The sequence below is a fragment of the Clinocottus analis genome, unplaced genomic scaffold, assembly GCF_023055335.1.
Source record: "Clinocottus analis isolate CAN_PGR_092001 unplaced genomic scaffold, fCliAna1.0.p SCAF_1, whole genome shotgun sequence".
NCBI classification, from domain to species: Eukaryota; Metazoa; Chordata; class Actinopteri; order Perciformes; family Cottidae; genus Clinocottus; species Clinocottus analis.
In genome coordinates this window covers 12,236,317-12,252,243 of record NW_027175820.1, presented here as the reverse complement: position 1 = coordinate 12,252,243, position 15,927 = coordinate 12,236,317, and positions in this window count along the sequence as shown.

Here is a 15,927-nt window from a genome sequence, read left to right as displayed (position 1 = left end):
TCAATACCTGATAGAAGCAGTCCACCGGGGTCAGGCGACCTTGCTGTACAGCACCCACGGCAACTCGAGTAAAGTCCTTATAAATTCTGGGTGACTGACCCCTGACGACCTGGGCAGATAAGGTCAGTCTGGCCAGAGTGACCTGGAGCCAAGAGGCCAGTGTCCAGTCAGTCTAGCTGTCCTATAATGAAGTGGCCAGTATTGCCTTTCTGTCACTCAGCAATTACTGGGAGAGATATGGAGCCATAGATAGGTGCTGAATGCACAAGGAGGCACTGGCCACAGAATTACATTCACAAGGGAAAGGAGCGGTAAAGTGACATGTAAACTACTATAATATGGACTGGTAATGACTTGGAGCAAGATGGATCGAAAGGCGTCTGACAACTTCAGTCGGACTGTATTACACGTGTGCGTGCAAGCACAGGAAACACTACTGTAAAGTTTATGGTTAATAGCTGCTTTTAAACTTATACGATGATTTGCTGAAAGACTAAACGGCCAAGCATTATAAACACTATTCTGTCTCTCCTTAAATGGTATACTTAAAGTCATACTTCAATTATCTTTAGAATTATTGTTGGGATTCTATTTGCAGATGTATTTCTAAATAGTGTAAAAAAAAGAAAGAAAAAAGAATGAAGTGACAATCAATCATTACTAAATAACCGATAATCTATTAGACTATAATGATCCTGCATAATACGTTGAGGGATCCATTGACGGAAGGTGTCATGAACAAATTCACGACACAGGTGTAACTTGCAGAGTGAAAATTGACCGAATTAAAAAATATACAGACTGACATGCAGGCAGCGGTCAGGCTGCCTGCACAAATACAGGCCTGCGTTTGTCAGTTTTTCTCCCATGGCCTGTTTTGCTCCCCGGCACAGGTCAGGGGCTAGGAAATCCCCAAAGCCATCCAGCTCCTGCCATCAGAGACGCTCTGCATTCTTCTGTCTGCTAACTATTTAGTTGTCAGTGATTTGGTTAAGTGGAATTGACTTTTATCTGCGGTGTGCTGTAGGGCTGCCACTGGCAATTCAGAACCCCCCTTCCTCAGCTCCTTTCTTAGCCTGGTGTCACATCCAGCACATTGCTATTGGCAGCTGAGCCAGGCCTAATCAATAGCCCAGGTCAGGGATGGCCCGCGGCTCTGCTGTGGGTGGGCTATTGATCCGACACACACACTCCCACAGGTCGCCCTGACAAACCGGGAAGTTGTGGACTTGGACGATGAGAGAGGGAGGGAGAGAGAGAGAGAGAGAGAGAGAGAGAGAGAGAGAGAGAGCGAGAGAGAGAGAGAGAGAGGTCATGAAAATGTTTGTATTTATTGATTAGCAAGTAATGTACAGTACACTCTTTATTTAAGATTAAAAGTATAATTATTAAAGTTGATTCTGAAAAGCTGAGCACTCAAAATCAGCACAGAGAGAAACAGATGCAAGCCCATCCTAACCATACAAGGCCTCTTCCCCTGTCTGTCTGTCTTTTTTTCTTTCATTTTGCTGTGCGGATCTTCTGTTGTCACTCTTTCAGACCTGTGGCCAATGAGCAAGAGTCTAGTCATTTTTGTTGCAGTTTTAAATGTTGCTCCCCGAGTCCCTTATCAGCACCACAATAGGAACTCTTGGGAACAATTAAACATGGGCTTCAACTCAAGTCTAACCACAGAGGTAAAAATAATCGCACAATGTTTCCAAATGGAAGTGGCTTCAAAAGAGCTATTCAGTTATCAGAGACTGTCTGCCTCTCCCGCCTGTATTCCCTAACTAAATCTCTGTCGCAGTGGAACTATTGGAACATATGACAAGCATATTTACCCAGCTTCACAAACCAGGCCCATGTGGAATTCAAAGTCTTTTTTACATGTTTTTTTTTTCTTCCATTGCTGGAATTGACAGTTGAATAAATATGTATTGTCTATGAGACTTTGTTGTCATATACGGGAGATCCTCTGCAGAACAGGCAATTATATATGCCATTACAGGAATATGTCTTGTTCTGGTTACAGGGAAATTAAGTTTCTCCGGAAATCGTTCTTGTTTCTCATTTTATAAGTCTTCACTGGTATAAGAAGAGAAATTACTCACAGCCAATAATTTGCTATTAAATGTAATTGTGAAATCATAAGGCCTTCCTGCAGTTGTAGCATACAAATAATTATAGATTAATTTAGTTCCTCTAAAAACAGCTGATTAATTTTGAAGTCTTGATGGTATCACACGTCTTTAGTTTGCTTCTCCTGAAAGACTTTTATTATGTTCTCAGATTTCAGAGTTGAGTCAGAAAATGCAGATGTTCTGAATTTGAATCCTTCCTTTGCCCTTAATATTTCCAACTGTATTCAAATCCTATTTCTGACTTTTTTCTCCTTTTTGTTTCTTGTTCCAGGTGATGGCGTCATCCTGAACTGTTCTTCTTGTGACCCGGGAGTCCCTAAATCCAAAACCTTATAGCTTTGGAAACCCTGGAATAACCTGGAATTCTAGGAGTACATCACCAAAACATCTTAAGGTGCCCAGGCACCGGATCAATAGTTTTACATTCTCCTTGATCATTTTTTTTTATAAACAAAGAAAGAGACGAAAGTCCGAACATTAGCAATTGCCGCCGGCCATCCACCATTTCTTCGCCGAACCTGCTGTGACCGAGAGGGCGTGACCTTTCTGCCTGCTGACTTCAAAAAGACACTTGAAAAGAAAACACAGTCAGAGAGGCTTCCGCGTGGTGGCAACTCAGACCAAAAACCCCATCAGGTAAGGCTGTGAAGTCCCCCTTGCTCCTGCTGTCCAAGCCCTAAGCCCTTTAACTTTGTCAAGGCTTTGAAGCTAACTTGTCCCCCACACAGTTAGCCTGCCTTCAGAGTTTGTGTAAAGGAAAAGGCTAGCTGATAAATGCCCTGCTTTCATGCTCTTCTCACCTGTTTGTTCCTCTTGGATTAGAGGTTCTGAATATGTTGAGGTTGTTTGGTTGATAGACTCTCCCTCCGGGTCCTTCACTGGCCCCTTGCAGATTTGTCCAATGATCTGCCGGAGCAAGGGCAAATGTGCTGGAAACGTTACCTAACTTGGCGTGTGTGACCAGGTGAATCACACATACATGAGCATAATCTCCCTAGCGACTGTATATGGCCCACTGTGTGGACATGCAATCATCACATGTTGCACATCCACATACATAACCTACAGACCAACATATTTAAATGAGCAAAAAACACATTGTATTTAGGGTTTCACCCCAAGACATGTATACAGTATGCATTATATTTCTATAACAGTTATGAGTGGGGTGTGTCAATGTTCTAAGACATGGGTGTTTTTTAGTTTGCTAAGGGGACTAAAGTGATTTTCTAGCAGATAAAATGTCTCCGCTGTGTGTGTGTGTTTCCAGATGGGATGCATGTTTATCATGTGTGTGTGGTGTGTATAAGAATAGATAAACAGTGTGGGCTTTAGTCTTGTATTAGAAATGTGCAAAGATGGCACATTTCTGATGCATGCATGCACTTCTGGGCTTCATGGGACATGGTTGTGAAATGAGTATATCCATTCAGAGCGACTTTGCAATTGATGTTGCTCATTGTCACTCTAGTTTTATTATGGTTTCCCAGTTGCTTTGTGGAAGACTGTCAACACATTTTCAGTTAGTGATTAGGATTTGATACTAGACCAGGTTATCTGGACTGTATTAAATACTTCTCCTTGAGCAGGGAATATGTATGATTTTGTTTTTCTCAAGCAATAACTTGGAATCAAATACAGCCAAAGATGAGGATATTGAGAATAATCTTTGTGCCTGTGTGGCAAAGCATCCCTCTCCCATCATACAAAAGGTAAAAGTGAGAACTTTAGTTCCTCAGCTCCAGAGACGTCCATATTTTTTTCTTCTAAAAATAGGCCTAATTAAAAATAAAAATAAGTTATACAATCCTATGAATACACTGTAATAAAAAATGACAATGAAAGCAGCAAGACATATTGAGTGAGATTAGTTATGTCGTTAAGGATCTAAAAAGCTTTGTTTGAAAAGTTCAAAGTAATTTTATAAAATTTAGGTCACTGAAATTTAGTACCCAGCAGTAAGTCATTGTTTTGAAAATAAGAATGAAAGAAGGAAAATAAATAGATAAACAGACATTTTTTTTTCTGTGTGCCGCATCTTTAAAGATTATTTTTAGTGAGGGAAGAATAAAACAAAAGCACAAGAAACAATATTTATCGCTGCTGAGCTAATTAAGGACGTGATCTGAAATGTATTTGCTATAAAGTGTTATACAGGACCTGAAGGGTCAGCTGTCTCACATTAATACAAGGATAATACAGCAGGAGTCAGGACTGGAGAGGCTCCAGTCTGGAGGAAAGCAGCTCCCCTCCCTGGCCTGTGTGCTGATGGAGCTGCTCTCCTTGCCCAGGGCTGCAGTGCTCTGACACTAGACCTTTTTTTCATGTGGGCTGCACACTGTTCTGCTGGAGTCGGGGTTCCTCCCTTTGTGCAGCCCTCCCCCTTAAAGAGCAAGAGACATGCATGATTTCATACATGAAAGATATATGTAATTGGACAGCAGGGCCTATGCAATGCATTTACAATTCTAAACAGAATACGTTAAGACCAGTTTTGTCTGTTTCACCCCCATTTCTTCCTGAGGAAATGTATTTGCACATATTCAAAAACATAAGATCAAGAAAACTGACAAAACACAGGTTATCATTCTTGTTACGTGCTTTATATCTCATGGGGATGTTCAAAATGCACAAACACTGCCAATAAACCTCACAATTCCACTTTATCAGTGTTTGGCTCAGGCACTTGTGTTGTATTTTAGCAAGAAATACAGAGGAGTCTGGTATGTCCTGCAATTTATACTTGACTGGGTTTAGAGAAGACATCACTTTCACATTACTCATTTCCAGTAATGGTTTAGTTTACAATTAAAACTGTATTTAAACTTCTTATGTAATATACATTCACTTAGTGAAGATGTCATGGTAAATTCAATACTGCTTAAATAGATATAAAAAAGTTTAATCTGTATGCATTTCATCTACAGATGTGGTCATGGTGTGGACAATGCTGGCTGTTTGTTTGGTTTGCATTCATGAATAAAACCACAATCTTCAGACTCTACGAGCAGAGTGGAGAAATATAGAATTGCATTACATTTAAATGAAACAGTTGATATTTGGAAAACAATCTGTGTTCAGACTGATTAGATGCCTTTTTTCACAATGTGCAGAAATCTGTTGCTGTAGTGTTATTGTTTGGATTTGAGAAAGCCTCAATCAATAAATAACTGCTTCTGATGTTTAAAAACTTTGTTCAAAACGGTTCTGTTATGGCAAAAACTATACCTTAAAAATAAACTAATTTAGTCAAACAATCTGCAAATTGCAATTATAATTCAATTTCAGTGTGAGCAAGAGACTACGTTTGTGATTCCTTATTAATCCACAAGCTGCCATGAAGGGAATTAATGTGTCTGTTATCCAACACACATTTCATCCTCTAGCTATAAAAGAGAACATCACATCTCTGTCTGTCATTTGACCACAGGGAGGGTGTAACCTTTTGGAATTCAAAGACAATTTTTCATGTTGATATGTTTTTGCCTTTATGAGCAGCAAAACAACAAGATTGAGCTGATATTGTACAAAGTTGTAGAGCTGCACACCACCACAAATTATTCAGAAAACTGATAGAATCAGAAGTGGTTTTAAACTGTTGCTAATTTCCTCTAATAGGATAGCAGTGGCACTTGTGTGAATACTTGCATGTATGTATGTATGTATATATATATATATATATATATATATATATATATATATATATATATATATATATATATATATATATATATATATATATATATATATATATATATATATACCAGTTGATATATCAACAGACAATATGTACTTGAATTAAGTGATGGGTAGTATTTCTGCCACAGGAACGAGGTCAGATGCCTGTTATGTGTGTGCAGAAATTCGTAACACAAAAGTGATCTTGCCAGGAAAGCAGGCCTCACTGGCTGAATGTGCAGGTAGCAAGGACACATGTCTTCCTCGTGCCTGGTATGCAAGGCCTCTGACTGCCAGTTGCCAGTGATAGCGCTCATTTCACGTTGAAAAGCTCGTCTGATGAGCATTTCTCTGACTTCAGTATTGCATAAATATGTAGTGACTGCAGTCGTCGCATGTCAGAGGTGAAGAGAGTAATGGTAGCTGGCCTTGTGCAGGTCTTAACCCACCCCTCCTGTAGTGTGCCTGTCATGTTAAAGTAAATACCTTCACTATTAACTCCCTTAACGAGTTCACACCTAAAAATGGAACAGCTCCACTAATCACTTGGTTTTATTGCTTTCAGGAACAGTTATGGCTATAAGGGGAGGAGGGGCTCACCTCCACTGAGGTATTGAAAGCACAGGGGCCAAAGCAATTGATGGACAGGAATTGCTCCATGACCCCGACCCTCCCAAACTCCCACCACCCACAGCAAATACGGGTGGGATCCGCTGCCACAGAGGCAAAGTTTAGGAGAACAGCAATGGGTTGAACATCTATAATTCTGCCTCAGTTGCTTTGACCATCTAAAATTACTCCCACACAGCCCAGGTGGCTTTTGGTCCAAGAGGATCCTTCCCAGCTCTGTAGGTTTGAGCATATGAGGCTTCAGATGCTCGTTCTCACTGTTTCTCAACTAGATCCTGCACAGCACACATCTCTGCACCAGCAGGGCGTTGTGTGAAATAGTGGGATGAGAGTTGTTGATTTCTACGCCTGCAAAATGCTGCATGATCCTACCCATGTCTGCATTCACTTCTCTCCCTTTGAATAGCAGCCCGTTGAGTGTGCGTGGTTGTTAGCGCGTGCACGTGTGCAGGTCAGTGTCAAACACTGAGTGTGTGAAAGACCAATCTTATTCATTGTAGTTCACTCTTATCTATTATATATATATATATATATATATATATATATATATATATATATATATATATATATATATATATATATATATATATATATATATATATATATATATATAATCCTATTATTAACCTATAGAGTCTTTTTTAATTTATGAATTATAAGAGGATGAACTTGGAATTATTGCTGTCTTGTTTGACCCGGGCCATGCAGTAGAGATGATGTGAAAGCATCCAGAGGCTGTGCGCGTGACGCATGATTTGGATTTGACCCCTGGCGATATCCTAGATCTGTATTTGCCTTCTGTGTCGCTTCCACCTGTCATCTTTCATCTCGTCTTGTTGTTCGGGGGCTCTTCGCCACATCAAGGAAAATTACTCTCTTTAAGTTGCTTACATTCAAGTGCAAGATGCAACGAGCACGAGGTGTTTTTTGAAGGCGTTCGGCGCCCGTTCTGTTCGGGTTCGGTCGGTTTACCAGCAGCTCTGTTGTTGTGGCCTGAAGTGGTCATATGGCTCTGATTTAGGTTTCCTCCGTTTCAGCGAGCCTCTCTCCAAAGCGCGTAAAACCCCACGGGGCCCGCCTGTCTCTCACCCGGAGTCTGTGACAGCAGCTCTCGGTATTTCTCCATTATTCACTGTATCCCCGACCTGAGATATGCATTATCAGAAGGCCTGGTCTGTGCATATTTTTGTTTGTGTTTTAATTTAGTTTAGTGGAGTGTGTATTCCTCAGAAGGATTAACAAAATGACCTCATTATTAAACAATTTGGCGTGAAATTCTGATCAATTTTAATGCTGTTTTACACTATATAGACTATTTTACATTGTGCTTTCATGTGTTGCTTTTATCAATATTCATGTTGTGTTCTTGCACTTTTGATTCGACTGTTTTTGCTACTCGTGAGCTTGGAGTCCATTCATGGTTGCACTTGTAAGATATTGAGATCTGACGGCTCAGCAGGCAAACTGCGGAAGATATCTTCTGTTGAAACACACAAACATAAATTCAAAAATGCATAGATGAACAAAATATTTTAATTACATTCTCTAATATTTTATATTAACAATAAGTGTCAAAAGAAATTCAAAAATTATGATTTTATTACAAACATGTATTAAAACTGTAAGGCTGGACTGAGACTGGCCAGATTCGTGTACAGTTTGTTGTTGTTGTTGTTGTTGTTGTTGTTGTTGTTGTTGTTGCTGCTGCTGCTGCTGTTATGTGTCTTTGTTTCATTGGTTTTAGGGGAGAATTTGTATCTTTGTACTTTCGTAATAATTGTCTAATAATATGAATAACCAATATTGATATTCCCTCATGTTCTAACTCTTTTAAAATATGATGTGACCCCCCTCCATCTCTCTCTCTCTCTCTCTCTCTCTCTCTCTCTCTCTCTCTCTTACGCACTTTCTAGCGTGCACACACACACATACACACGCGCGCGCGCACACACACACACACACACACACTAGGGATGGAGGGAGTGAGACAGAAAGAGAAAGTCTGCACGGTTTTTTTTTGAGACGGTGGTGGTGGTTTTCTGTTTTATTCGACTTTAACGCACCTGTCAAAATGAAATGATCCGGACATTCAAGTAAAGTCAGCGAGCATCGGACATTTTGGATGTTCCACGACATTGTTCACACATTGACAGACAAATCCAAACGTCCAAACTGTTTTTGAATAATGCAAAGGATCATTAATAAGGTAGTACTGGCAGGACGAGTAAATGGATGAGAGAGAGGAATTGATATGCCTTCTTTTTTTCTCATGTAAATGAGGCAGACTGACCAGACGGCCGCTCGTCATTTTTCTTTTTTTATATTCTAAACTCTAAAATCACACAATAGCAGCAGAAAACAGGTCCTGTTTTTTTTTTACTTCAACTTGCATTGAGTAATATGATGTCAGATTTGCTCCTGTGTTGCTGGTTTGAATACGACCCAACACGAACATGTAAAAAACTATTTATATTTTCGTTAGAAATATTTGAATCTGAAGATGCAATGTTAAAATACGGGCAATAAAAACATCGATTTTTTTTTTATTTTTTATCCAGGAGCGATTTAATATTGTTTTCATTTCAAGAAGACTTACTGAGAGTAACATATCAACCAATATAACAATATAATAAAATACAATTGAAACGTAGGCTATTAATTATAGTAATTATCAGCCATTAAGTGAACAAACAGAAAAACAGTCGTTAAAACATTCTTATACTAAGACATACAGAACATCTGGAAAAAATAAACAACACAAAAACAAACAAACAAACAAAACATGTATTAATTAATATTAATGAAAAATCACATGAATACACATGCGTTTAACAAAACAGCATTTTAAAAACGTCTTGAGAAAATATCCACAAATATGAACAGTGAAAGTTGTATTCCCTTATGTACTGTGGATAATTACATTTATGCATCTCTAATCACGTTAAACCCATTTAAATGACGAATAAATGGTTTGACAAAATACATATGATTAACAACAGCAATTACAATTACTCATGCTGTATTTCAGTTTGGTACAGAAGGCTCACACAAATGTCATCATTCACCTCAAGAACGTTCTCTGGGTGCCAAATATGACACAAAGAGGAAGGTAGGAACCAACGAGGCCACAGGCGGATTCAACACTGGGATATTTTCAAATATTGCATGAGAAAATACAGTCGAATAAATAAAAAGCATGTGTAGTGGTTTGCAAAAAAAAAATTCACGTCATATGTTTACCCATGACGCTAGAACATCAACCATGAGTGTAAAACATGCTGCATGTAAGTCACAGACAAATTGTAACCACTTTTCTTCAACATTTTTTTTTTTTTTTACAAAACAAGAGGTTAAATAATGTCTTTTTTCTGAGTGCCGATTTTAGCAGGACGGACACTCGCCAAGTTCAAGTTTGATCTGTGTCGGGCGTTCCCTTCTCATCTACACGATGGCAGTCTATGCACGAGTCATTCATTCATACATCGACTGTTGTGAAATGGTTATCCGAAATCCTTGTGATTTCCGTCTTGGTTACTGTGCTGCATCTGCTTTGACCCCGCAATAACTCGACCATGTGGATGTACATCAGTCACACGCGAGGCAGTTTAATATATGATGTTGTACTGAGAGGCAAAGACCAGCTGGTCCGCAGGCGCTTGGCTCCTGTAAAGGAGTTGATGCGCTGCTTGATCCCAGTGGTCAGGCTGAACATAAGAGGGCGCTCCCATTGCACCTGGCTGCGCTGCCCTATCCACCCAGACACACCGAGAGTCGGACACAGCGTCTCACGTGCAATCATGTCGCGGTGAACAGCACAATTTGATTCCATCGAGGATCATACAAAGACAAACAGCGACTAATGAGATAATAAGGGAAATTATATTTTCTTAAAATTCAGATTAAGCGTTTTTCCCCCAAACAAATTATACATACCAATTGTTGTAATCAATTTATATGCTATCAATGTAAGTTCTTACGTTCATGGATCATCTATATTTCACAAACAAACAAACAAGTCTATATTGAGTTCAGTCCTTCTAAACTTGGACTACAACCCTCCTAAAATGATCAGCCAAGCTGAGATTCCAACCAACAGTCACTGCATGTCGCATTTAAGGTGTTTTAAAAAAAAAAAAAAAATCAATTTATTTTTTCTTTTCAAAATAAGTCCAGCGTTTGGTCTGTTGTGTCCCACTTTGAGCTTCCAGTCACCTTCTCTGTGTTTTTATTTAGAAATATTGTCATCGCATAATCTCCCCCAGATTGTTTCCTAAATAATGTCTGATGCCCTTTTCATCTCTGTTTACAGCCTGCATTATGACTGGCACCCTCCTTGTTAATATTGCAGCCTATAAGCATCTTAAATCCTCAAATCCTTCGGAATATAATAGTCGTTATCTCTTTATAAAGTTATAGGGACTTTTCTCAATTGCAGCTTTTATCTTTAAATACTTTCACCCCTTCTCATTTCCTCTGTTTCCTGTTGTGCTTTGTCTGGGATTGCGCATGCATCCGAACACACGCGTGCACACGTGCGCACGCACAGTAGTTCATACATCAAATATTATAAATTTACATTTAATTTAATGGCATTAAAATAAATATAGCAACGTAGACAAGTGCGCATGGGTCTGCGAAATCTCCGGCAGAGCCACGCTTGACACGATTGTGGGGCTCAACCCTCTGTCATGTAGGCTCCACTGTGATGGTCAAGCGCTTTTATGTGCACCACCACTACACAGCATTTTGCATGTTAAGCTACTTTTCCTTTTTTGTCATGTCCACGGGCTGTCATAGCCACAGGTTGTGTTGAATTTGCAATGCCACTCATCGATGTATGCCTATTGAGGCTGGCACGTGGACAGCTATCCTTCCCACAGAGAGGCGCAATTCAATGCTGGAAACACAAAAGCTTCAGACCCTGTCAGTTCCCCCCTTTCTCCCTTTTCAGTGATGCATGGGCCCTGAAAGCATCACGGCCTCCGTCTGCCTGGTCTTCTTTTGATTTAGCCTAAACCATGCTCAATATGGTCACTGATGGAGTGATGTCAATCAGGAATTTGCATAATTCTGTTCACTGAAGTTTGCATTGTTACGCTTTAGGCGACCGACTGGCCCAAAGCTGCCTCCGACAAGCCTCAAATTACACCGACTCTTTTATTATCTCGTAGCCCCTTTAACTCCTCTTGCACGCTATTTTCAACCTATTCATTTTTACAATCTCTACTTCCCGAGAGAGCAGACACGCACAAATCCTCGAGATTCCTGCAGTCTGCCTCTCACACTGCAAAAACGCGAGCTGCTTGACGGGGTGATGCAGTTTTCTTGTTTTTCTGAGAGAGGCATTTCGCACAGCACATGCTACATTGCTTCAAAACAGGTATCGGAGCCTGCCTGGGCTTATGGATGGCAAGCGCTGAGGAAATGCCGTGTTACAGCACAGCCTATGTAGGAGAGAGAGAGGGAGACGGAGAGACAGAGAGAGGGAGAGAGGGAGGGGTGAGGGGTGTAGAGAATGGGAGAGAGGGAGAGAGGGGAGGGGGGGGGGATTTGGGTCTTGGTCCTATAGGCTACAATATAATAAGTTAGATTTTTCATATGGCTCTTCTATGGATATATGCTGTTGGATCTGTGGAAACGGCGCGTCTCAACCTTTCTAACCTTTAAGTCAAAGGCCTTTGGAAAATATAAAATATAGCTTATAACATTTCATCAGCCATCTTTACCTCTACAACATCACGATTAACATATCAGTTGTCTGCAATCTTATAAAATAACAACTGGCATTCTATTTATCTGTGCCATGCATTTCTATCCAACACACGTCTGAAAAATAAATATCTCAGGCCGTTTTATTAACCCAGTTATGACGTATCTCTTATGCAGTGTTGTATTATGGCCACTTTAGGCTGCGTAGGATGTTTGGACACTGTTTGGATTCGAGTATATGTGCCGTTACCTATTATCTCTGTATAGGAATTCACTATATAGGCGCAGACTATCAAATCCGTATTGTTTCAATAAGCATAGCACGTTATGTGATCAGTGAGAGCTGCTCTAGCATCCAGTGGACCGGGACTCTATATGGAGCTGTTTGCACAGAACGTGTGCGTATACCGGGAGTGAGGGATTGTCCATTTCCTCAGAGAATCAACAATAAAATTATCATAACAAAGAACACGGAGACACTCAAAGGTTGCTTTTTGCAATAGTCTTTTCATTCGGAGGAAACGAGAGGACATCAGCTACAGAGGAGAGGTGCCTTACGGAGAGATTATTAAGAAAAACAAACCGGAACAAATGTTACGTTGGTATTGATCATGAAGGCGTTTAGAAAATCCTAATCACGGAACATCAAAAAGGACATGTCACACTGACCATCTGGGCCCCATGCCTTAATATCAGAAGAACTGTAGTAAATGTAATGCAAACAGGCCGGAGCTGACCAAACTACTCGGTCACGTTGTCACACATTTGTAGTGTTATTATTATTGAAGAGAGGCTCCACGTATTGACAACGTGTTTCCAGCAGTTTCATAATAGATGTCACGATAACCTGTTTCCCCATCATCCCAGCGCGTCACAGCTATACATGTTCAAGGGTAAGACCTATATACCTATTTATATTTTCTAAACACCCGTGATGCATACTGCAAAATTCAAATAAATTGTCACACACATTTAGAATACAATGGGACTTCAATAAGTATTTTTAAAAGGAGCTGGACTTGTTTTTGATACTGTAGACTAATACAAAGCAGCTCTAAAGAGTTTCCAAATTTCACTCGAAGAATAATTCAACCTGTGTGACGCGAATGCCTTAAAACTACTCAAACAATTAGTTTATTTAATTTTGCAAAAGTGTCATAAAGTCTTATTTTGAATCTGACCCGATATTTTGAACTGACAGCAAAAACTACACATCTCATCTCCGTCGTACTTTCACATGGCATATATTTTATAAAGCTGATTTTAACTTTTTAAAACGTTATGAGTCACATTGTTACCTTTTTTGTTCAAATTAATCTATATATAATATTTTGTGAGTTGAGTAACACTCTAATATTTAATAAAGTAGTCTTCTCTTATTAACATACCATCGTTAAATTCATATTTTGATGCAATTTAAACAAACATACTGGAGGGGCGGGGGGTCACTGTATGCTGTATACAGGTTGAATCACGCAAAGTTAGTCAAAGTTAAAATTAGGAAGATACGCATAAACGTCAACTTAAGTGTCTTAGTAAATATTACTAATTGTCTTAATGTTTACACTATATATGAACTAATATAAATAGAGGGTTCCGCTCTGATAATATCCAGGTGCCACTGTACTTTTACAATGAGCTCTGTTCATTACAATAGCACTCCGAGACATGTCGCTCATACAGAAGAGCATATACACTTTTACATGTATGTGGAACGTGCTTTAATTTTTGGTCGAGTCTTGGCTTTTAGCTGTTTACAAACACGACATTTCTTTACATATCTATAAAGATAAGCTCTTATGCTGATGAACGGGCATGCATGTTTCCAGTTTAGTCGCTACATTCGCCGTAACTCGGTTATCTATTTCAATAAGTTGTTCAAACGTAGACTGTAAAGTATAGAAACAGCCCCGCGTGCAGCTTTGACGCGACTAAAATGACAAACTTAGGTTAAAGGAGACATAATAAAACGACGCAAGATCGCAGACGTACTTTTTAGTGGACAAAGTAAATGCATATCTTTCATAAAAAAATACAAAAATGAAGCAAAAACCGGGAGAAAAACGTCTGAAAAAGTGTAAAAAGGAGCGCAGGGACGCGGTGCCAACAGCGCCGGGCTTCGGCTGCTCCGGCTTTCACTGTCTTCCGTCTAATCAAACTCTTACTTTCCGCTGTTCTTAATTCCATATTTTCAATTCCTGATCATTACTTTACTCTTTTTTTTCTACTTGTATCTATCCATCCCTCCCTCCCTCCTCTTTCTCCCTCCCTCCCTCCCTCTCTCTCCCTCTCTCTCTCCTTTGCTGAATCTTATTGATCCAGAAGGCGGCTAATTAGCCCTTCCCTTCGTGCCTGTGTAATGAAGCACATGCGCACTGAATTAATCACAGCCATTTTTTGCAGGAAACTAATTAGCAGGAATAAAGATCCAAAGAGTTTTTTCTTTTCAATCATCAGATCTCACTTTCACCTCTTCCTCGCTCCCTCTAACACAAGACTCATCGCCTGCTTTGCATCCAAATTATTTTTATATTGCCTTTAACAACTAATAGTAGCCTACCTACTTCGGTTTTTACACTCCGCAACAACAATGATCTTTCTTTTACCACCGTAAGCGCAAACTGACCAAAAGGGGACTGCCTTGATGGGATCTTTAGCTAAATCATCTCAATACTGGATTAAAAAGCGAGGATCACAAAGCGGCAGCGAGAAATTGTAAGTTTCAACTTTGCGTTTTGTCTCTTTTCCTTTCTGTGTTTCCACGATCCTATTCTTGTCGCTGTAGACTTATCTGCATCTCTTTCCCTATTTGTTCGTAGTTTTCGTGAAGCAGAGCTGGCTATTCTCACACTGTGAGAAATGACTACCGATCACAAGTTCATTTCATGCAAGTTCTTTGGTTTATTCTCGATTTTATTATCGTATCGTTACCTGTGTTTACATCAGCGTTCGTCCTCTCCTCCTCATGAATGGAAGAGAAGAAATGGGCAAGACAGCGATCCTCTCCAAGCAGTTGACCGCAGCAGAAAAATACGGTTTTAAAACAGATATGTGCATTTCGGTGGTATCGGGGAAAGGAACCAGGGCTTATGGGTGTCGAGAGACGTGTTTTAAGGCACAGATGCAGTAAGAAACGGTGCTGTGTTGAGCGGACGAAGGGCAGCGGCAGCTCCACATGAGCGCAGCCGAGAAAAGGAGCTCCAAGTCCAGCCTGTGGGTCCGCGTGCGTCCGGCGAAAGGGAACATCTCGCTTTCTAATTTTAAACAGATTTGACACTTGCCACATCCAGTGGGGTTCTGCACCGTCGTATGCTTATAAAATCCTCTTCTGGATAAACACATTTTGGTTCTTCTCCGACACGTCTCTCTCTCTCTCAGAAACGTGCAATCCCTCCGCCCTGTCTCAGTTCCTCTCGCTACACTTTTCCCCTTTACCCCACTTTGTCCATGTCGTCTTTTTTTATTTTTCATCGCTGTTTGCCTCTTTTGAAGCCTTGTTTTTAAGTCGATTCTCGCTCATTCTCCGACGAAGTCACATGCAAATCGATCGGCGTGTGTGAGTGTGTGTGTGTGTGTGTGTATGTGTGTGTGTGCTGTAAGTGTGCGTGCGTGCGTGCGCGAATTGGGTTTGTGTTTAGCGAGCGTGTGTGTGTTATGCGAATGTGGTGTGTGAGATAAACGAAGCCCCGGGTCTCCTGCTGACAAGAGCGGTTCAGCAGGACCGTGTACACGGACTGCCCGAGAGTCCGAGCTGCGTCTCAGAGCAGACTGGCTGACTCACCTGGGT